This window comes from Petaurus breviceps, unplaced genomic scaffold (genome assembly GCF_028583685.1).
Source record: "Petaurus breviceps papuanus isolate PSGF00001 unplaced genomic scaffold, PetGlider_PUasm1.0 90849, whole genome shotgun sequence".
Lineage (NCBI taxonomy): Eukaryota > Metazoa > Chordata > Mammalia > Diprotodontia > Petauridae > Petaurus > Petaurus breviceps.
Genome location: NW_027187361.1, coordinates 25,565,020 through 25,588,700, shown reverse-complemented (window position 1 = coordinate 25,588,700; position 23,681 = coordinate 25,565,020). Strand labels below are relative to the sequence as shown.

General features: G+C 44.2%; 1 pseudogene; it reads left to right on the top strand.

The window, feature by feature from the left end:
• Positions 1-21,456: 21,456 nt before the first annotated feature.
• The window catches only part of LOC138149808 (large ribosomal subunit protein eL6-like), a 16,020-nt pseudogene continuing 13,795 nt past the window's right edge, over positions 21,457-23,681 (top strand).

Genomic DNA, 23,681 nt, shown 5'->3' with positions numbered 1-23,681 from the left:
AGTGTGGGAAGCTCCCTGTTTTGGTGATTTCATATGAATGTAAAATAATCTGCTGAAGAATTAGTTTATCCATATTGTATTTACAAAAATAATTGACACTAACTTATGCTTTCTGTGAGGAAGGGTATTGTAATGAAGAGACAGCTGGCTTTAAAGCTAGGAGGGCCTGTGACCCAGACTAGAGCACTCTCAGTGCTCTTTCATACTCCTGGTGTCAGATTCAGAGCAAAACCCCCCATGGGTATAAACCAGAATAAAGTGTGATCAGCAAAATAAATAAAAATATAATGCAACATCAATAATGTTAATTTGTAGTTTTCTAAACCAATATGCAGCCCACAGGGATCCGTTTATGTTTGCGTTTGATGCCTCTGCTGGAAGGCTTTGTAACCCTTCTAAGTTGCATTGGTAGAGACCTAAGAGTTACCTATACTGATAAAATCAGAGATCTAGTTTCTGCCCCACTGATGGCAATTGGGTGTGTTTTCTCATGCATCCATAGGTCTGTGGTTGTATCTGGGAAAGGAGAGCTCAACCCTCCTCCCCGCCCCCCCTTTCCCACACACACACCGGCAGACTTGCTGTTCATTAAGTGTCCAAGTACGTAGACTGATTTCTCTCACTTCTTTTTGTAAGTTCCTGGTTTTAGTCCAGTGCAGAATTCATTGTCCAGTATTTCCCATTTGAGTTCAACAAATATTTCTAGATTACCTACATTATGTTCCTCACTCTGAAACCAAAAAAGCATAAAATACAACCCTTCCCCTTAGCTTTTAATCTCTTCCTGAGGAAACAATTTCCAATAATGAAAACATTCATGATAGTTTTCATGAAATGCTAAATCATGAGCATTAAAATGGGACCAAGCTCAGGGAGGTCAATAGGAATTCATAATAACTGAGTTTATATAACTTCATGCATTATCTCCATTGAGCCTGGCAACCCTCTGAGTTAGATATTACAGGTCCCTCTCTAGAAGTAAGAAAGAAATGTGGGTTAGACTCAAGGGTGGGGAACCTGCAGCCTCAAGGCCACATGTGGACCTTTGACTGAATCCAGACCTCACAGAACAAATCCCCCTAATAAAAGGATTTGTTCTTTAAAACTTGGGCTCCGTCAGAGGGCTGCACTTGAGGACCTAGAGGTCCACATGAGGCCCCAAGGCCACAGTTTCTCCACCCCTAGTAGAGGAAAGGTGTGTGAAGGAAGTCAGCACTTGAACTGGACTTTGAAGGATGGACAAGATTTGGATAAACCGAAAGGACAGGGAAGGCATTTCAAGGGGAAGGGAGTAACAATCAACAAAGACAGAGAGACAGTAGGGAAAATGGGGAATGAGCGTTTTTAAGTGCCTGCTATGGGCTAGGCATTACAAATGTTCTCTCGTTTGATCCTCACAACAACCCTGTGAGGTAGATACAATTATTATCCCCATTGTGCAGTTGAGGAAACTGAGGCAGAGATTAAGTGACTTGCCCAGAGTCATGGGACTAGTAGGAGATTGGATTTGAGCTCCTGTTTTCCTGACTCTAGGCGCAGTGCTCTATCCAGCCATGCTTGTTGGTGGTTGCCGGAGGTATAACAGAAAGGAGACCAAACTGAAGCTCATTTGAACTGAGGAGAAGTTCGAGAGATGGGCCAGGTCCAGGTTTGTGGTAACAAGTCGTAGAGGACCAGGTCATCTCAGTCTTTCTATGGGAATCAAATTGGTGAATTGAATGCATACTTCTGGAATATTTGAAGACACTGGGTTATGTTTGACCCAAAAAAGAGCAGATAATTCGGATACGATAACTGTTATCTAATATTTGAAAGGTGGTAACATACAAGAAGTTGAGTGATGATGTTTCATACCCCTAGGATATAAAAAGGACAGTCAGTGAGTTGAGATTGTGGGAAGCATATTTCAGATGAGCATAAAGGTGAACTTTCTAACTATTAGAGTTTATTGAAAATCAGATGAATTACCTCATATGATAATGAATGAGGTTGCCATTACTGCAAGTATTCCAGGCTAGATATCTCTTAGGAATGTTGTGAAGGGGATTTCTCCAGTGGGAAGAAGGTAGAACTAGAGGATGTAAAATCCCCTAACCCTTTAATGGTAATTCTATGCTAGGGGTTGGGAACCTGCAGCCTCGAGGCCACATGTGTCCTAGGTCCTCAGGTGCGGCCCTAGTTCAACCAAAGGGCTGCACTTAAGGACCTAGAGAGCCACACGTGACTTTGAGAGCACAGATTCCCCCCCCCCCCGTTCTATGCGTTCCTCTTTCATTCTTAAATTCCATTTCAGACAGCTCTTTGATGACTCTCATGGCTTGAATTTCACTTTGATTTATGATAGTTTAGAGGCTTCAACTTGAAACTACATATGTTTACCAAGATTATTTTAAAAAATATTTTCCCTCAAAAGAACTTTTTCATGGTGCAATTTATTTTATTTTTGTTTATATTTGTTTCCTTTTGTTTTAATAATGTCATGGTCATTAAAATATTTCTTTTAAAATTAAATTCTTAGAGGTCAAATATGCCTGTTGTCCACACTCATTATGTCTTAGTTGTTTAGAAACTTGCTGAGTAGGCTATCGTGTGACAAGGCAGCATGAGGCTGCTGGAGCTGCTCGCCTTGGTCCTACGCAGGGTGTCAGCAGGATAGTGCTGCTATGGCCTTTGATAGTGTAAATCGTATTAAAAACCATTGGGGGGTTTTGAAGTTTGATCCAAGGATCAGGTGAAGTTGCACACCTGGCTTTCTGTAGAGGAAAGTGGAGAGGGAGTCCCTCAGGTGTATTGTTTGGTCCTGGACGTTGAAATGTGGTAATGTGTGATAAATGCAGTTGCAAGAAAGGCTTTAGGTCTTCAGAGCCTCCTTTTCATCCTTTCCATGGGAAGGAGATGGAGAGTTTACTGGCATCTTTGTCCCAAGGATAAAACACTTCTATGGCTAATTCTGCTCTTTGAAGATTTCCCATGGACCTCTGGCATTCCCCTTCCATTTCGTTTGTGATAATTTCCTCCTTTCCTGATCCTCACTCCCTCCCACTGTCAAAATTGTCATCTGGAAAGGATCCGGTAGTTATGTTCAGTTTATACCTGTATTAATTTGAGCCAGACTATTAAATCTCCCATAGGTATTTGCCCCTGTTCTTAATTGTGGAGTGAAAGATTTTGTCTCCTCCTTGTCCATTTGACCCAGTCCTTCCTTAAACTTTCCACAGGTTAACCCAGAGTGCAGGAGGCCATTGTCTAGATATAGCATTCTTAATCGCTTTTGTGTCATGGTCCCCTTTGGTAGTCTGCCAAAACCTATGGACCCCTTAGAATTTTGTTAATGCATAAAATGTGTAAGATTACAAAGGAAATTAGTTATGTTAAAAGAGTTATCTAATTTTTTTTTAAAGTAAATGGACCACAGAGTTAGAATTCTACATTTCACCATTTCAGAGAGCATGTGGATTGGCCGTATCCACACATGACAAGCCTGCTTTCCTTCTGGGCATACATCTCTCCCATGACATCATTCACTCACACAGCCCTTCTTTGGTCATATGTTGCACCCTACCCGTAACCACCTCATACCTCTCCCTTCTCTCTTGTCCTTTGGCTGCTGCCCAATTTTAATTCTTTGGAGACGGGTACCGTCTGACTCTAAGAGCTATAGTGAGTCCAGGAGTGGGCATCTTTACCCTAGAGCATTGAAGTGGAAAGGCAATGTCTTCCTCTCCAGGAGACACTGTCCCCTGGGCTGCCACCCTGCAATCCTTCTCCCCCCAGTTTGCTCTCCCATCCACCAGAGTTCTTGGTGCTGTGTGTGAAGCTGCCTGTCCCCACCCTAACTGTCACCAGAGCAAGGGCCAGACTAGCCCCTCTCCTTGAGTAACTGCACCCATGGTTTGTCTCTGCTTCCTGTTCCCTTTGCCCCACCTCCACCTCCACCTACTACAGGCTCAGGCTGCATGTCTTCACACTAGGCTTGTTTCTCTTAACTCTTTGTTCCTGTCTCTCCATTTATGATGCTTTGTTGTGGTGTAGTTAGTTACCATAGAATCTCAGTGGAGAGAGATCTTAGAGGTGAGACCCTAAATGATAATAGCAGCATTTACATAGAGCTTCACTTATGAGCCTCATATCAGTCATGTTGGGGTTAATGCCCACTTTATAGGGAGTCCTGTGACTAAGGTGAGTGTCCAAGGCTTCACAACTAGTAGAAGTGTCTGACGCAGGATTGGAACTGGTCTTAATGACTCACAAGTTCTGTGTTTTATCCCGTGTGCCACCCAGCTGACTCAGCCAGACAAGAATCTCATCCAGCCTTTGTGTGAGGACCTCCAGCTAGGGGAAATCCCCTGCCTCCCAGGGCAGTCTCCTCTCCTTTGGGATAGCTCTAATTAGGAGCCAGTCCTGCCATCTGAGACCATATAGAAGTTGACTCCCTTCTCTATGGGGACAACTCTTTAGATATTGAAAGGCGGCTGTCATCCTGGGTCTGCTTGGGTGGATAGGTAGGTAGGTCAGGTGGTTCCTTTCTCAGCCTCAGTTTCTACCTCACCTCTGCTGTATATAAAGCCACATGACTTGGAATGAGGAGTCAGGACTTCAAAAACTGGGTTCAAGCCATAGCTCTGCCAGTTACTACCCCTGTGACCTTGAATAAGTCACTCATCCTCATTATCAACTGCATTTGCCCTAGATAAAGATACACCTAGTTATTGGTCTGCTTGTTGGGCACAGCATCTCTAGCCCTGTAACACTGGAAGAATATTGATATTAGCTCCCTAAAATCCCTCAACTTGTATAAGCTGCCTTCTGAAAGCTCATGTCTTTGACCACAGGACAGTACATTTCTAATAACTTTTTTTAAGCACTTGGGCTTAAGTGAGTTGTCCAGGGTGGCACATCTAAGTAAGTGTGTGAGACCGGATTTGAACTCGGGTCCCTCTGACTGCAGGGCCAGTGGTCTTTCTGCTGTGTCACCTAGCTCCTCCTTGTATATCTTCTTTAGAACAGTATAGCGATTTCACCACAGGAAGACTGCTTATCACTATGTTGGGGAGTGGGCTCTGGAAGGGTCTCTCAAATAGAGAAAATAATGCCTGCGTTATACCTTAAGGAGTGATTAAGTGATTACCGAGGACTTTAAAAATAGTAACTGACATACAGGTTTTGAGGTTTCCAAAGTGCTTTCCATATGTTGCCCGATGACATGGGCATGCCACATACCTTGATTTTTCAGCTGAAACTGAGGCTCAAAGTTGAGGTGGTTTGCCCAGGTTGAAACAGCTATCAGAATCAGAGGGGGGCTGGGTGGTGCAGTGGATAGAACGCCAGGTCTGGAGTCGGAAAAAACTTCTCTTCCTGAGTGAGTTCAGATCCAGCCTCAGACACTTGATAGCTGTGTGACCCTGGGCAAGGCACTTTACCATGTTCGCCTCAGTTTCCTCATCTGTAAGATGAGTTGGAGAAGGAAGTGGCAAACCACTCCAGTATCTTTGTCCCGAAAACCCAAAAGGGGTCACCAACTGTTGGACATGACTGAAAAAGGACTGAGAAAGATTCAAACCAAGGTCTTGCCGGCGCCAGGCAGTGCTGCCTCCTCTCTGCCATATTGCCCCTTAGATATTATTTGATCCTCATGGTAACCCTGTGAAGTTGCTAATGCAAATAGTATCATGCCCACTTTAGCCTTGGCACTGGTGCCCAGAGGGCGCTTATTCCCAGTTGAACGGATTTTCCCCCGAGACTAGGTTTGTTTTGTCCAGGCTGGAAGTGTAGTGGCCACTTGTTGACCCAGCCCCACTGCTCATTACCATAGGGATTTTGACTTGTTCTCTTTCCAACTTGGACAGATTAGCCCCTCCCCCCCCCCAAACAGTATGGTGGCCCCCTGCTCCCAATATGCTCTCACTGGTACCAGGCTTAGTGTAGACGCCCAAACGACTTAGCACAGCACAGCTCAGAACTCCTGAGCCCATCTAGTCTACCAGCCTCAGCCTCACCCGTAGCAAGGATTATTGGCACGTATGGCCCCAACTGACTCTTTAAGTCTGGACTTTGTGGCTAAACAGTGCCTGCCTCCCTTCCATAAGAGCTTAACTTTCTAAGATGCGTTTTCAGTAATTAAGAGTTTTTCACTCAGGGGCAGCTAGGTGGCAATGAATAGAGCACCGGCCCTGGAGTCAGGCAGACCTGAGTTCAAATCTGACCTAGACACTTAACACAAAAAAACTAGCCGTGTGACCTTGGGCAAATCATTTAACTCCAACTGCCCTCCAAAAAGCAAAAAAAAAAAGTTTTTCACGGTTTTGGTCTTCACTTAAGCCCTGATTTAAGTCACTATTTGGGGTTTGTATTCTGCATTGTACCTGCCTGCATCATGTGATTCTCACAACAGACCCATGAGGTTGGCAGAGCAAATGGATATCCTCCATTTTACAGATGAGAAAACAGATTCAGTGAATCCAGTCCTCTTGGACCAAGCAGGTCACATCATCAGAGATGCAGATGTGGAAGAAATCTTAGAATCCAGAGTCTGTGACTTCCCAAGGACGTGCTAGTAAGTGGTAGAACCGAGCTTGTATCACGATTTTGTGCCTCCAGAGTCAGTGTTCCTGCCACTGCACCACACTGCTGTTTCAGGCAAAGTGAGCCAGATTTCCTTAAACTGGCAGGAAACGAGAAACAGTGGAGAAGCCAAATGGAGCCAGAGTGGGCTTGATTTCTTACCATCTCAGGAATGAGGAAATGACTGACAGCCTCCCTCCAGCCCCCAGTAGGACATGGTTATACAGACAGGTAATTAAGATACATTAAAGTGCCGGAATGAATAGTGGGGCCCTGGGGAAGCCCCCTGCACGAGAGGAATGGGAGTACGTTACAAGGCTATGGGAGTTCTGTGCTGTACCTAGTTTGTAGCATTAAAATAAGCAATGGAAAACCCCCCGGTAAGTTCAGACCCAACATAAACAGCAAAACGATTGTTGTCTGTATAATTCAAACGAGCAGGTATCTGGAGTCCTGAGTTCTGTTCAGCTACCTAGATTTCTCTAGTTTCCTTTAGGTCGAATAATTTTTTCATTTGGTTTTTGTTATTCTGAATTTGATCAACTTTGGGTAGCATAGTACTACAAGATACAATAATCATACCAATACCAATCAAAGATTGGGATCATAGCCAGCATTATGTAGGACCTTGTGTGCACAGAGCCCTCACAGCTGCCCTGTGTTACTGTTTGGTCATATCTAACTCTTTGTGACCCTGTTTGGGGTTTTCTTGGCAAAGATACTGGAGTGGTTTGTCATTTCTTGCTCCAGCTCATTTTACAGATGAGGAAACAGAGGCAAACAGGATGAAGTAGCCCAGGGTCACACAGATCTTAAGTGTCTGAGGCTGGATTTGAATTCAGGACTTCCTGAATCCTGTCTAAGTGCTTTATCTGCTGTACCACCTAGCTGCTTACCCTGAGTCGGTTCTATCATTCTCCCCATCTTGCAGAAGAGAAAACTGATGCAGACAGGACTTAATTGACTTGCCCAGAGGTCAGATTTGAACTTGGGTTCTTCTGGACTCCAGGTCTAGCATTTTCCCCAGGACACCAAGATATGTGTCATCAGTCTCAGAGCCAGGGTTGACAAAGCTGGGATGATCTAATTAGAGCGGGCTTTCTCTTTTCCATCAGGAGATTTTCCAAGATTTTTCTGGTATTGCCTCCTTCCTCTCTCCCCTGCCTTGCCCTCTATCCCCCACCTCTCAGCCTTTCTGAGTCAGGCAAGTATTTGTTCCACCCTAAGAACTCTATGCTGGAAAATCTTAAGTGCTAGCCCCAAAAGGGTTAAATATTTTTTAGCTGAAGTATGAGTCATTTGTCCCTGCTTTGGGAGCCGGGCTGCTTGGAATCACGTATTTCACTGGAATAGTTCCTGGAACAATCACTCTCTGCTCACGTCTCAGTTACTCTGGCTGGCTTAGTTAGAAATGGAGTAAAAGAAAATAAAATCGTCACTGGAAATGGAACACCTTAGTTTGCCCATGTTTACGAGACCACTTTGTTGAGTTTGACTCATCCAGGAGTACAGGTCATTCCTCACGTACAACTGAAGTCAGAGATTGGCCTTAAGAAGATGTGTCGTTTTTGTCCTTCTGTAGGGTGTGTGTGTGTGTGTGCGCGCGCGCGCGCGCGTGTGTGTGTGTGTGTGTGTATGTGTTTCCATCTTCAGACCCTATACTTCAAGTTTAGCCAAATTCTGCAAATTAAGAAGTAATATCCACTCTTCATTCTTCTGATTGAACTTGGGTTTCTATGAGAGTATTTGTTTATGTTTGTAGAGATTTTTAAAAGACTATTATGCAATTTAGAAACATACATTTCCTTGTACAAAGAAACAGAAAAAGAAGATTGCATATGACTGTGAATCTGTTGTTTTCCACATATGGGTGAGGTCAAAAAGGCTCTGAAATGGGTTAACGTCCTGGTGCTGCCACTTACTGTCTTTGTGACTTTGAGCAAGTTATCCTACCTCTCAGCATCTCCATTCCCACTGAAATGTTATCTCTAAAGTCTCTTCCAGCTGACAATCCTTTAATAAGGGTAGATTGTAGGATTTTGAGAACAGCAGGCCTTTCCCATAGCTGTGCTTTGTTTCTGTGGCTGGTTCTCTCTCTCTCTCTCTCTCTCTGTCTCTCTCTCTCTCTCTGTCTCTCTGTCTCTCTCTCTCTCTCTGTCTCTCTCTCTCTCTCTCTCTCTCTCTCTCTCTCTCTCTGTCTCTCTCTCTCTCTCTCTCTCTCTCTCTCTCTCTCTCTCTCTCTTTCTCTCTCTCTCTCTCTCTCTCTCTCTCTCTCTCTCTCTCTCTCTCTCTCTGTCTCTCTCTCTCTCTCTCTCTCTCTCTCTCTGTCTCTCTCTCTCTCTGTCTCTCTCTCTGTCTCTCTCTCTCTGTCTCTCTCTCTCTCTGTCTCTCTCTCTCTGTCTCTCTCTTCCCCTCCCTCTTTCTGTCTCTCTCTTCCCTGTGTGTGTGTGTGTGTGTGTTCTGGCCATACTCTGTTTGTGGCTGTGCCTCAACTTTCCAAGCCCACCAAACCTCATCTCTTGAAGTACTAAAACATACCAAGTAGGTTTGATGCTACAACCTTCTAGTCCTAAGCCCCACTTGGTCACCTATTGTGAGTGATAGTTCTGAGGGCCAAATCTCAAGAAAGATAGAATGGAGCTAGCAAATAACAGCTAAAATAAGGGATTCTAGGGAGGGTGAGTATCAGAGGACAAAGTAAAAAATGGGCACACTAGGCTAGAGTAGGCTGAGAAGGGACATAATCAAAATCTAAAGACTCTGATTCTGTTCCACAAGCATCAGGCGCTGTGTGCTAGGTGCTGGACATCCCAAGATAGAAAATGAATGATTCCCTGTCCTTAGGGAACTTGCATTCTAATGAGGACAGGGACGAGTTAATTCTTTGTCATTGTATCCCGAGCGCTTAGCAAAGTGACTCCCCAAGAGCATGCATTTGTGTTGACAGATTGATAATGGAATAACATGTATCCATATTGGTGAATGCAAAATGCATGCAAACTAACAATAATTGCATTGTGGGGGGTAGGGGACCACTAATGACGGGGAGAAATAAGGAAAGACCTTAATGGGAAGTAGCACCTCCACTGAGCCTGACCTACAGGTTCCAAAATGCAAAGGAGGGAGGGAAGGGCATTCAGCCCTGGGTTCGAGGAGGATCAGCTTTTTACAAGCCCGAAGATGAGATAGAATGCTTTAGACCAGGAGCATCAAATTTTGGGCCAGCCTGACTGAAATGTAGAGTGTGTATCAGCATCATAAAAAACACCAAGAATAAAGTGATCTTTGACCACATCAACAAACCCTACAACATTAGGATGGAGGTGCAGTGAAACTCAGACAGGTAAGTTTAGAACAGAAAAGGAAATCTTCCTTCACACAACCAGTAATCAGCTTGTCCACTTTGTCCTTACCCCCAACAAGAGTATAAATAGGAAATGGAGGTGGACTCCCCAAAACATTCAGGCGAATTTATGAATGACAGAGCCGTGTTCTGGGTTTTCCCCAAAATCTTTAAGGCGGTTCTGGGAAAGAACCAGATTCAGCTGTGGGGTCACTTTTAGCAACAAGTACTGGGTTACCTCTGCCTTGGGTCTACACCAATGTGGCAACTACCGTGTTTTGATGTTCCAGGAGACAGCAGACGTCACTCAGAGCTTTATTCCAGCAATAGCTTGCTAATATCCTTCCTTGCCTCGGAAGGCTAGATATGGACAAGTAACTCTCCTGTTGATGATAGCCAATAAGAAGCCAAAAGAAAAAATGTTGATTTTCCATTTCCTTTCCATGGCCTGGTTGAACCATTGCATCATCTGCTGGGAAGTCTCTCTCCTCCAAATACTTACTTTGTTTGCAATCTCCTCTGTGCCTCTGAAACACTCCTCTCTGAGCCTTCATTCCTTTCATGAGCCTACCCTTTCGGGCTACTGCGCAAACAAAGCATGTCCCATCTAGCCTCAGTTTGCCAGGCAGAGCTTGGCCTCCAGCCCCTTCCCATTTCCCAACTTGTAAACTAACCATAGGAAGAAATGGTTCTCAGGTCAGCGATTCCTGTTTTTAGACCATTACGGTAAAAGGAGCAGACTTCTATAGAGACATATGCATGCATATCTATACCACATACAATCACTGCACAGTATGAATATACCAACATGCATGTACACACTTATGTGTCTATATGCCATTTTTCTGAATGCCACAGATATAATTCTGCTGAGTTTATATCCATACACATGTATATATGCATGTATGCATATTACATATGTATAAGGTAATTGCCTCAAATATAATCTATACATGTGATAGGGTCACACATATATTCACATATGTACATATGAGGTCATTTTCTTAAATTCTATGGATTGTTGCACTTGCAAGAGCTGGGAAATTATTGTGCTTTCAGGTATAATAACTCACATTTATACAGCACTTAACAGAGCACTTCCTTCACAACAAGTCAATCTAATAAGTAGCACAAGTATTATCTACACTTGGCAGACCAGGAAACCAAGACTCAGAGGCCAAGTAACTTGTTTATTATCGCAAAGCATATGGCTGGTAAGGAGAACAGACTCCTGACTCCCAAGGTCAAGAGCGCCTTAGACTACCCTTCAGTGCCTAGGCTTTCTTTGCAGGTATTTTCCACCAGTAAAAGAAGACAGCATGAAATGGGGTTCCCCTGCTTTGACCAAGTCAAAATCTGCTGATTTTCACATAAATATCTCAATAAGTGCTGACCCTTCTAAGTCTTGAACCAGGGCCAATGCTCAGGATTCAGTCTGATTCTGACAGGGCACTACATCTGCCTCAAGGAATGCCCTTGGGAATCTCATTGGATGGAAGCTCCAAACATCCAGCCCACGTCCAACCTGAACAAAAATCCTCCTCCTGCAAGCCTGACATAGGATCATCCTTCACTTTAAGATTCTTCAGTGAAGAGGAACCCACTATATTTTGAAGCAGCCACATTTGGAAAAGTCATTGTTAAAAAGATTTTCTTCCATGAAGCTAAAATGTGCCTCTCTACCCTGTGCCTCTAGCCTTACCTTTAGGGTCCAAGGAGAACAAGGCTAATCTCTCACAAGATAGCCCTCCACATACCTGAAGGTGCCTCCCATGCTTTCTCCCTTCCCCTTCCCTTCTTATCCAAGCCAAACATTCTCAGGTTTTTGTTTTTCCCACTGATCTTCATGGAACATGGCCTCAAGGTCTTTTCTGTCCTGGTCACCTTCTTCTGGATACTCTCCAAATGATCGATGCTTTCCTAAAATGGGTCACCCAGAACCAAACACAACAGTCCAGGTGCGGTCTGAGCAGAGCAGACCAGAGTGGGATTTTCACCTCTGTTCTGGACAAAATGGTTCTCTTCATGCAACCTGCAGTAAACAGAGAGATCTCTTCTCTTAGTTATGCATCGACTCATGGAGTTTGCTGTGCACTAAAGCTTCCTGATCTAATGACAATAATAACATTTATGTTGATGGCATTTTAAGGTTTGCAAAGCACTTTACAAATACTGTCTCCCTTTAATCCTCACTACAGCCCTGAGAGGTAGGAGCTATTTTTATTCCTGTCTTACAGATGATAGAGCTTAAATAACTCACCCAAGGGGAAAGTACAGCTAGTAAGAGTTTGAGGTTGGATTGGAACTCAGGTCTCCCAACTCCAAGTCCCTCACTTGAACACCTGCACTATCTAGCTGCCCATTTTATCTCCATCATGTAGACAGCTGTTGAACAACTCAAGTGTAAGACTGCATTTATCTCCATTGAATTTCTGTTTCATTAGATTTGGCCAAATGTCCTAGGGAGAGGCTACCAAGATCTTTTTAGATCCTAACTTGATCATCCAAAGGTTATTTCCCTCAAAGCCTTGTGTCATCTATCGATTTGCTAAGCTTGCCATCTATGCCCTTATTGGTTGTTGTTATTCAGTCATTATTTTAGACATGTGTGACACTTTCTGACCCCATTTGGGGTCTTCTTGGCAAAGATTCTGGAATGGTTTGCCCATTTCCTTCTGCAGATCATTTTACAGATGAGGAAACTAAGGCAAGCAAGGTTGAGTGACTTGCTCAGGGTCACATGCCTAGTAAGTATCTGAGGCCATATATGAACTCAGATCTTCCTAACTCCAGGCCTAGTGCTCTGTGCATTGATGTTGGCCAGGTGGTGCTGTGGGCCTGGAGTCAGGTGGACCTAGCTCTGACGTAGACCCTGATCAAGTCCCTTGACCTCGGTGCCTTAGGCAGCTCTTTAAGACCATAAAATGGCAGGAAATATGCTGACTTGAAAGTACAGGAGAAGGGGTGGCCAAGTGGCTCAGCGAGTAAGAGCACCGGCCCCAGTGTCAGGATGACCTGGATGAAATCCGGGCTCAGACACTTAGCACCCACCCAGAAACACCTGGCTGTGTAACCTCGAGCAAGTTACTTAACCCCAATTGCTTAAAAAAAAAAAGAAAGTACAGGAGAAAATGACAGGTTCTGTTGCTGTCATTATCCTCATCACTGTCTCGTTGTTGCTGCTGTGACATTTAACTTGGTAGATATGATGGGACGTACACAGTGTTATCTCTACTCTTTTCAGTTTGACCTGAAATTCCCTTTTGTAGGGCAGCTAGTTGGTGCGGTGGCTAGAGCACTGGGCCTGGAGTCAGGAAGACCCGAGTTCAGATTTAACCTCACACTTTTAGCTGTATGACTCCGGGCAAGTCATTTTAACCTGTTTGCCTCAGTTTCCTCATCTGTAAAATGAGCTGAAGAAAACCCCAGAGGGGGTCATGAAGAGTCAAACACATCTAAAAAATGACTGAACAACAAACAACTCTTTTGACTCAAGGCAGATCTATTTTTGTCAGATGAACTCCATCCCTAGTCAAGAGGCTACCATTACTGTATTTAAGATGACATCATTTCTTCACCAAGGCACTAGTCAAGGCTTCTCAGTGTACCACACAAACAACAGGGGCTTTGTAAATATATGGGGATACAGGTGGCTTGAATCGCTTGGGATTCAGTTTCAGTTTGTCCAAATCCTGATGGATGTGGTTGAAGGGCATGAAAAACAGCATGTTGGTACCCTGGAAAGATACTGACCTTGCTGGGTTTGTTTCCTAGCCCTGACACTTAATAGTCACATGCAGACAAGTCTCTAGTAGTCATCGTGAGCTTTATCACTTTCCTCATCTGTACAATAGATGTAATTCAGCAGTCAGAAAAGTATTTATTTGGTTAGTCAATTGGCATTTATTAGGCAACTATTATATGCCAGGCACCCTGTTAAGCACTGTTTGTTAAGCTTTGCTACCCAACTCATAGAGTTATGAGAATTCAATAAGATAGCATGTATGTGTGTATGTGTGTATATATATGTGTATATATATGTATATATATGTATATATGTGTGTGTATGTATGTGTATATATATATATGTAATGGCTAGGAGTCAGGAATCCTGGTTTCAAATCCCAGATACTTGGGATTTGAAATAGCCACTAGTCAACTACGTCCCTAAATTCCAAGCTTAATTTACCTCATCTGTAAAATGAAGCAGAGGTGCGGGGGGTTGGTCTGGAAGATCTTTATTTCCATCCAGCACACAGACAGACACGCAGGGACGCACACATGCAAGCTGTAATTCCCCTATGGCCAGAAAAACTTGGATGCTTTGTGATGAAAGCATTTGATACAGCCCCATGGAGGGCTCTGAGCAGCAAATCAAAGCATCCTTCAAACCTAACTCCAAGTCATATACTGTTAAATACCTCTTATAGGCACTTCTATCCATTCTACTTTCCCACAACCTATCCTGTTCTGTTATACAAAGCTTTCTCTTTTGAAAACACATAATTAATCATTAATACATAGTTGATGATTCTTCACTGAAATCCTCCATGTAGAGAGGTTTTATAGTTTCAGCAAACACAGGGCCAATGAGGAGTTATCCAATGGTACAAACAGAGAAGGAAGGCACTTCCCTTTCCCAAGGCCTTGGGCAGAGGGGATGCTTTACCATAGGGATAAAAAGACCAAGGTCCTGCCACATCAAAATTAGCTACCTGGGGCCTGTCTTCCCTCCTCACTGGAGTAGCAAACTGCCCAACGGTGACAGACTGTTTGCGTACACCAGGACCCTCTGAGGAATCATACCACCTGAGATACGTGGGACCAGCCCAATGGCAACACGTGCGAGCCTCAGGGGGTCTCAGGTGGTATGTCTTCTCCTTTCCCCTCGGTTCAAGTGAATTTGTTTCATGGTCCAGAATTCTCGGTTCTGGCTCTGCTCCTCTAAGACCTGGATACCTAATAGGTCTTATATCCTCATCCTGTCCCTACCATATGCATGTATGCTCAAAGTGGTATGTAAACGTAAGCTTAGCTATGGCTTACCAGAAAGAATGTTGGAGTGTGCATAACAGTTAAGAGATGGTAGTTTTAGTCTGGACTCTCACTCACTTACTATATGACCATGACAGAAATGTGTGGCCCTGTTTGAGTCACTTAACCTCTGTCAGATTCCTCAACCGTTAAGTAGGGATCACAATTGCACCTACCTCCCATGGTTGTGAGTTCTCAAAAAGCCCAAGTTGACTCATCTATAAAATGGGGATATGATGCCTGTCCTACATACTTCATAGAGATTTTATGAGGATAAAATTAATCACAACGGCTGTCAAAGTGCAATGAAAAGTTAAAAGCTGTAAATTTGTTATGTAAGTCTGTTAACAGCTTAGTGACCAGTTTAGAGCTGAACTAGATGGGTCTGACTGTCCAATTTTCACCATCAGACTGAACTATGGCATCACCATGTGGTAGATAAGAGTACTAGATTTTGTTTTAGGAAGACCTGAACTCAAATCCTGCATTCTGACACTCTGCCCGGCCAATGGGCATGTCATTTAAATTCCCTGAACCTCAGTTTCCTGATCTATAAAATGAGAATGACCATAGAGTATCTACTTCATAAGATTGTTATCAGGCATCAAAGAGATAATGTACTTTAAAAGTACTTTAGCTATCTTTAAAGTACCAAATAAATGTAAGGTATTTTTAACCAGTAAATAGACTGTAAGCTCCTTGAGGGCAGGGATTGTTTACCTAGTTGGATGCTAGCCGGCACAGAGGATAGTGTTAAGATAGACCTCAGCTCAAATCTAGCTTCAAATATTTACTAGCTGTGCAACTCCAGGGTGGTAACAACTTCTATCTGCCTCAGTTTCCTCATCTGTAAGTGGGAGAGAAGGAAAACATTTATATAGTACCTCCTTGTACCAAGCATTTTGCAAATGTTTCATTTGATCCTCACAACAATCCATGAAGGCTGAGTCCACATTTCATGGTTAAGGAAACTGAGGCAGACAGGCTAAGTGACTTGCCCGGGTCACACAGTGTCTGAAGCAGGATTGGAGCTCTTCTTCCTGACTTCACGTCCAACATTCTGTCTACAGCCACTGCCTAGCCTGAGGATACTTATAGTACTCTCTTCCCAGGGTTGTGTCTGAGCCTAAAATAAAAGGGTTATTTTAAAGCTCTTTGCAAATCTTTAAGTACTATATGCATTTTTGCTTTTATTATTTTTGCATCCCTAGCAGATAGCATAGTGCCTTCTGTGTAGGCAGCAATTAATACATGCTTAGTAAATGTCTTGCTGTGCTGTTGAATAGATCGTGGTGCAGAGGTCATCTTCATTCTGTGAAGTCAAACTCACTTTTAAACTCAAAAACAATGACCCCACCTGTTGGCCAAGGTCAGCTAGACCAGAGATGTGTGGGGCATGTGGCTGTTTCTGCTCAGCAGGAAGGGAAGCAAAGGCAGAAAGCACCAGAATTGCTCCAAACCTCCCCTTTCCTGATTTCTTCAACCTTGAATTAGCTTTGCACACAGGCGCGCGCGCGCACACACACACACACACACACACACACACACACACACACCTCTAGTTCCTCCTTTCCCCCCTCCCCCAGCTGGGGGGGGGCATACCCAAGTCCGCAAACACACAGTACTATTCCAAAATGCACGACTTTATTTGACATACTTGCCACCAACCTTGATAGGCTTTGTACTAAGGGACCTGGAATTGGTAAGGGTATTTTTCTTTTAAGGATGGCTCAGGAAATGCAAATCTTTAACCTCGTGTTTGAACTTGGATTTATGTGAGTCGTTTGATGTCTCTGTGTCTATAGACATTCAGGGCTAAGAGGCTGCTCATACACACCCTACAGTTTGTTCATTCATTCATTCGTTCGTTCGTTCATTCATTCATTCATTCATTCATTCAGCAAGAATTCATTAAACAGGGGCGGCTAGGTGGCGCAGTGAATAGAGCACCGGCCCCAGGAGGACCTGAGTTCAAATCCTGCCTCAGACACTTGATACACTTAACTAGCCGTGTGACTTTGGGCAAGTCACAACCCCAATTGCCCTCCAAAAAGAAAAAGAATTCGTTAAACAGTTACTATGTGTAAGATACTGTGATAGGGACCGGAGGGTACAAAAATGAAGTCATCCCTTCTGTGAAATGAACAAACTCTTGAGGGGAGTGAGGTGCGGAAGGGGGAGGGATAGCACAAGTAATTTTTCTTAATCACAGGAACACGTATGTACGCGTGTGTGTGTAAAATGCGGAGTCGTTTCTGGTGCTGGGTGTACAGAGTGAGCGGTAATGCTGCGGCTTCACCCCGGCCCAGAACATGAACGAGCCGGACTGGAAAGGCTGCTGGGTCCCGTTCTGCTCTGAGGTCCAGGAGAGACTGTCCTGTTTCCCCCGAGGAGGGTGGCAGCCCCCATCCCTCCTGGCCACCAAGGGCGAGCCAGCCTGAATGGACCTGACGCCGAATTCAAGAGTCTTGGAGAAACAGGCGTTTGCCGGGGAAGCCTCGGAATCCCGCTGTGTGGGACCGGCTCATTGTTTCCAAAAGGAAGGCGCTAGGGGGAAGGGGGAGAAGAAGACCAGGAGAAGGGATCCCGGAATGGCCAGGAAGCAGAAACAAGTGCCAGCTGTCTTCCCTCCGCAGCAGGAGCGGAATGGGTCTGGCTCCTGGCAGAGCCTGAAGCGCAGTGGCCATCACCTGACTACCATGGGCACGAATGTTCGGGACAGTCCGCGCAGCCCGGGACGGGCAAGGGAGGCGCGGGTCACTTCCAGGATCTGCCTCTCCTGTTCTATGCCACTCGGATGCCATTGCAGAAATAGGCCTTTCAGGAGAAGGTGCTATTTCCACTCAAAGACCCAGGCAGCAAGGGAAACCGGAACTTGGGTGGGAGCAGTGACTTTGGAGGCGGAGTGTGGGCATGTGCTGTCTCCAGGCTGCTGTGGGTGACTGGAGATCTCTCCAGGGGACCAAATGGCCAGTGTGCAGCTGGTTGGGTCTTGGGAGTCCCTGGGACAGTGCATGGCAAAAGTGTGCCTGTCTAAGGGCTTGTTATGCCTTTTACCTGGTAACAGCAAAGGCAGCACGCGGCGTAACCAATAGGGAAAGTCAGGAAGCCTTAAAGCCGGAAAGGCTTGGGTTCGAGACTTCCCTCGGATAAGCATTAGCTGAGACGCCATAGGTAGATCATTTAATTGTCCGGTGTCCCTAGGTAACCGAGGATGGAAAATTTATTAAGGGCCTAATATTTGCTGGACACTGTGCTATGAGCTTTTGATCCTCATAACAATCCTGCTTGATAGGTGCTCTTATTATCCCCATTTTACAGTTGAGGAAGCTGATTCAGAGGGCAGTTAAAAAACTCGCCTAGGGTTATATAAAATGAGAAATTTTTTGAGGTAAGATTAGAATTCAGCTCGTCCTGACTCCAGTTCACTGATCAGCTTGGGTGGAGGGAGTTTCCACACAGGATCTCAAGAACCTTGGAGATAGGATCATAGGATCATAAGACTGAGAGCTGGAAGGAACCAAAATAGTTCCAGCTCTGCCATTTACTTCCTGTGTCTCCTCTGGCAGGTCATTTATCCTTTTGGGCGTTTGGCAGTAAAATGCTTCTGGATTCCCTTCCAGCCGTCTGTCTATGGTCTTGCAATCCAGTAACTAGCTATTCTAGGAATTCTTAATGTTTTGTTTTGGTTTTTTGCTTTTCAGAGAGGGAAAGCAGGGCAATTGAGGTTAAGTGACTTGCCCAAGATCACACGGCTAATTTTTGTGTTGAGTGTCTGAGGCTGCATTTGAACTCAGGTCCTCCTGACTCCAGGGCCGGTGCTCTATTCACTGCACCACCTAGCCGCCCCTGTTCTTAATGTTTTTGTGAGTGTCATAGACCAGTTTTACTGTCTGATGAAACCCATGGACCCTTTCTCAGAATAATGTTTTCAAATGCATAAAATTCAATGAATTAAGAACAAAGGAAATTAATTCTATGAAAATGATTATCAAAATATTTTTAAGAAAAGAAGCCCATGATCCCCAGGTTAAGAATTTCTAGTCTAGTCTAATTCCCTTATTTTACAGTTGAGGAAACTGAGACCAGAGGAGTTATTCAGCTAGTCTGCAGTAACCCACACAGTACAGCAGTAGTGACAGGGTTCAAACCTAGATTCCTTTCTTCTAACTCAGTCATCACAACCACAGGTCCAGATCTTCCACCAAAAGATCATACATGGTACCCAGCAAGAGCTGCTCTGAACTGTACATTTGATGAGGTGGAATGTGGGATGTAGAGAAGTCAATTATTTTCTTCACACTCAGGCTTGGACAAAGGCCTAAAAGCAGGGCTAAGGCACTATTTTTTAATGACCCTAGAAATATTGAATATTGCAACTAGGTGGCACAGTGGATGGAACACTGGTTCTGGAGAAAGGAAGACTCCTCTTCCTGAGTTCAAATCTGGATTCAGACATTTACTAGCCTTGTGACCCTGGGCAAGTCATTTAACCCTTTTTACCCCAGTTTCCTCATCTGTAAAATGAGCTCAAAAAGGAAATAGCAAACCACTTGAATATATTTGCCAGGAAATCCCCAAATGGGGTCATAAAGTCTGATACAACTGAAAAATGACAGAGCAATAAGAAATACTGAAGATTTTCCCCATTTTCCTTTCTCCCTCTGAATCATAAGGACTTAAACCTCTGTTTCTCTCTTCTCTGGTTCTAAGAGGTAGAATAAGGAGAATTTAGCATGACATTTTATAGAATTGCTTCTCTATGATGGGGCAGCTACCAATTTTCATGAAGTAAAGAAGGAAAATATCCTAAATCAGAACTGTCAATCTTGCACAATTTGCTAAGGAAGGTTAGAGAGGCAGACATTTTACCATGCTTCCTGAAAGACTAACTTTTCAGTGAAGCAAGCACTGGTTCTGCAAACAGAGTTGCTGAGTTCAAATCCCACCTCTGATATCACTTCCTTTGTGACTTTGGGCAAAGTTACTTCCCTTCCCTGGACCTCAGTTTCTTCATCTGTAAAATGACTAGTGGATTACATGATATCTGAGTTCCCTTTGAGTTCCAGATCTATGGCCATATGATTCTAATGAGGGTTTTCTAAGACCAGGAGAGGGGAAATTTCTCATGTTTGGAACTCCGGTTCTCCCTCCCCTATCCCACCTCTGCATTGTCAACTTGGATTGAGTAGATTGAAAGGAAGACAAGGTAAATGTAAAAATCAAGTTTCCTTCTCTCTGAGCCAGCAGGACAGTGTCATCTTAAAGATGAGTGAGCAGAAGTGGTGGTGGTGGTGGTGGTAATAGTAGTAATAGCTAACATTTATATAACATTTAATATGCACCAGTCCCTGGGCTGAGCACTTTGAATTTATTCTCTCGTTTAATCCTCACAACAACTCTGGGAGATAGATGCTATTATTACCCTCATTTTATACACGAGGAAACTGAGGTAAACAGAGGTTAAGTGACTTACCCAGTATCACATGGCTAGCAGGTGTCTGAAGGAGCATTTGAACTCAGATCTTCCTAACTCCAGGCTCGGTTTTCTGCCTTCTGCACACAGCAGATGTAACTACACACCTACTGGGTGTATTTTCATTCAGTCTCTCATTATTTATTCAGCAGCTTACTATAGCAAGGCACCATGTGCCTAGCACTGAGCAAGTTAGTGAAGAGGATGTGAAAGAACCATAAACTCTACCTCTACCTTCTACGAGCTTATAATCTAGCTGGGGAGGTAGGATGAGTGGATATTCATTCATTCACTCAAAATCTATTCAATAAACACTTAATAGGTGGGGTAGGGGGAAGAGAGAAGAGGGGACAGAAGTTTATCAAGCTTTTTCTTTACCAAGCTTATTGAAGGTTACAAGATGTAGTTGGCAAACAGCATAAGCTGTCGAAGCCATGTGCCCAAAGGAGAAGCAAAGCAACTCCATAATGCAGGACACCACTCAAAGGAGGCACCCCAGGCTTGCCTGGCAGGCTCAACAGGAGCCACATCCCTCCCTCCTCTGGGAGAGAAGGATCTGACCATTTCTTCCCATTATGTGAAAGCCAAGGTTGAGGGCCTGCCACCAACTTCCATCTGCCTGTACATATCCTGTGGAAATTTACAGGCCCTTCAGCATGGAAAAATACAAACAATGAAGCTTAGTACTCAAGACCAAAACGCAGGCCCCAGTACCAAAAAGCTTTAGAAACCGATATTTTCATTGTTTCTCCCCATATAAACCTTCCCAGCATGTAACACAAGGCAGTGCCTTGGCAAGTCCCTCAATAAGTGTTTGTAGAAATGAATGGGATTGGAAGTGCTGGATATGAACATCTTTGCCACTTACTAATGTCTCTGGGTCTCGGTTTCCTCATCTGTAAAAGAAGGGATTGGACTACATAATCTCTAAGGTCCCTTCCATTTTAAAATGTATAAATCTATGATCCCCAAGGCAGAAAGTCCAAGGCACTCTCATCACAACACATCATCTCTACTAGAGGTATTAAAGAAAAGTTGAACAATGGTGGCTGCCATCGGCTGGTTTGGCAAGGAAAGGACAGATATAACTTCTTCTCTGGGTATGGCAAGTGGCTTTGGTAGAGCCCGGGGAGGAAATCTATTGGCTTGTAAATGCCAGGGCTGGCACCACCAACAGTGGGACCATGCCTGGGTATGTCCTCCAGTCTCAGCAGAGCCGAGAAGTGCAGGCATCAGTTAACACCACGGTGCCAGAGACATCCATTGGCTTGTAAATGCCAAGGCTGGCACCACCAACAGCGGGACCATGCGGGACCATGCCTGTGTATGTCCTCCAGTCTCAACAGAGCTGAGAAGTCCAGGCATCAGTTAACTGCACCAGGCCAGAGCAACTTCTTCCCTTCTACCTCTGGCCTCCACTCTGGATTATTCACTGTCTCTGTGGCCCCTTCCTCTGACTGACTAGTTCTTCCCCAAAGCTCCATTTTTTTTTTTTTTTGAGGAAAACACCCACGATTCCTCTCTAGGCTGTGTTCCTGATGCCCCAGACTTTCTCTGCCGTTTATTTCTTCCTTTCGGTTAAGGCTCACTTCCTACCCCCTACTCCTTCTGTCTCTTTTTTGCCTCATCTTCTGCTAGTAGAGTGTAACTGTTGAGGGCAGTGAATATATGTCTGCTTGTACTCACATTCCCAGCTGAGCATTGTGACTGGCCCATAGGAAACTCTTAATATGTGCTGCTTTTTTTGGTCTTTATTAATTTGTTTGTTAATTTTTAGTTCACAAGATTCAGTTCCATAATTCCTCGATTTTCAAATTTTCTCCCCCATCTCCACCCTCCCCCATGGCAGCATACAATCAAGTATAGGATCTGCAAATACTTTCACATTACACATTAGTCAGGTTATAAAGAAGGATTGTGTCAGATGGAATGAACAGTGGGAAAGAGGAAACAAAACCAAACAAGAAAAAGAGAGAGAGCAGGGAGTTTGCTTCAATTTGGATTCAAACTCAGTTCTTTCTCTGAACATAGACATGTCTCTCCATCATGTGCCTTTTGGGGGTGACTTATATCACTGCATTGCTGAGAAGAGTCCAGTCTCTCAAAGTTGGTAAAACATACGTTGTGTCTGTGATTGTGTACAAATTTCCCCTGGTTCTGCTCTTCTCACTCACATCAGTTCCTATAAGCCCTCCAGGTAGATATGAAGTCCATCTGCTCCTCGTTTCTTATAGCACAATAGTATTCCATTACATGCATATACCACAGCTTCTTCAGCCATTCCCCAATGGATGGGAACCCCTTAGTTTCCAATTCTTTGCCATTATATACGTGCTTCCTGAGTTGGCTCTGATTCCCGATCCAGCAGATTTATTCCTCACAAGAGGAATGAGAGGTAACCCAGAAAACTGATGCTTAAAACACCCGAGGCTCTTATGGACAATCAACATCCGACTTCGGCAAACCCCTTTTCCAGCTTCCCTTCTTTAGATCCGCCATCTCCAAGGCAACAGAGATAGGGCCAGGGCTAGCTGCCTAGCAACAATGGCCCCAGCCCACTTAAGACCAAAGGATTTTAAAATTGGAAGAGAACTTAAAAGCAGATTCCATCTCCCAGCCAGGCATCTTTGTACTTTACTGACTCCCTCCTCTCCTCCCCACTGCTACTGCCCCTCCTCCCTAAAACTGTGACCTTGCACTTATTTTGGAAATGGCTATTTTAGATATTTGCTTATGCACATACTGTCTCCCATCATAGAATGTAAGCTTCTTGAGGGCATGCCCTGTTTCTTTTTTGGTTTTGTATCCCCAGCTGCAGTGGAAAGAATCCTGGGATTGATGTCAGGAAGACCTGAATTGAAATTTGAACTCAGATCCTTATGAGCTATGACACCTTAAGTGAGTCCCTTAACGTCTATTTGCCTCAGTTTCCTCAGCCATAAAATGGGGATAATAATAGCACCTACTTCCCAGGGTTGTTTTGAGGATCCAATGAGACCATATTTTTTTAAAGAGCCTAGAATAGTGCCTAGTACATGGTGGTGCCCAATATTCCCTCCAGTACCTGACATAGGGAAGGTGTGGTGTATGAGTGGAAACAGAAGCTTCAGGATGAGAAATTACATGCCACAAAGTCATGCAAGTGGTGGGTGCTAGAACTGGGATTTGAACTTAGATCTCCTCCCTCCCTCCGTCCGTCCCTCCCTCCCTCCTTCCCTCTCTTCCTCCCTCTCTTCCTTCCTTCCTTCCTTCCTTCCTTCCTTCCTT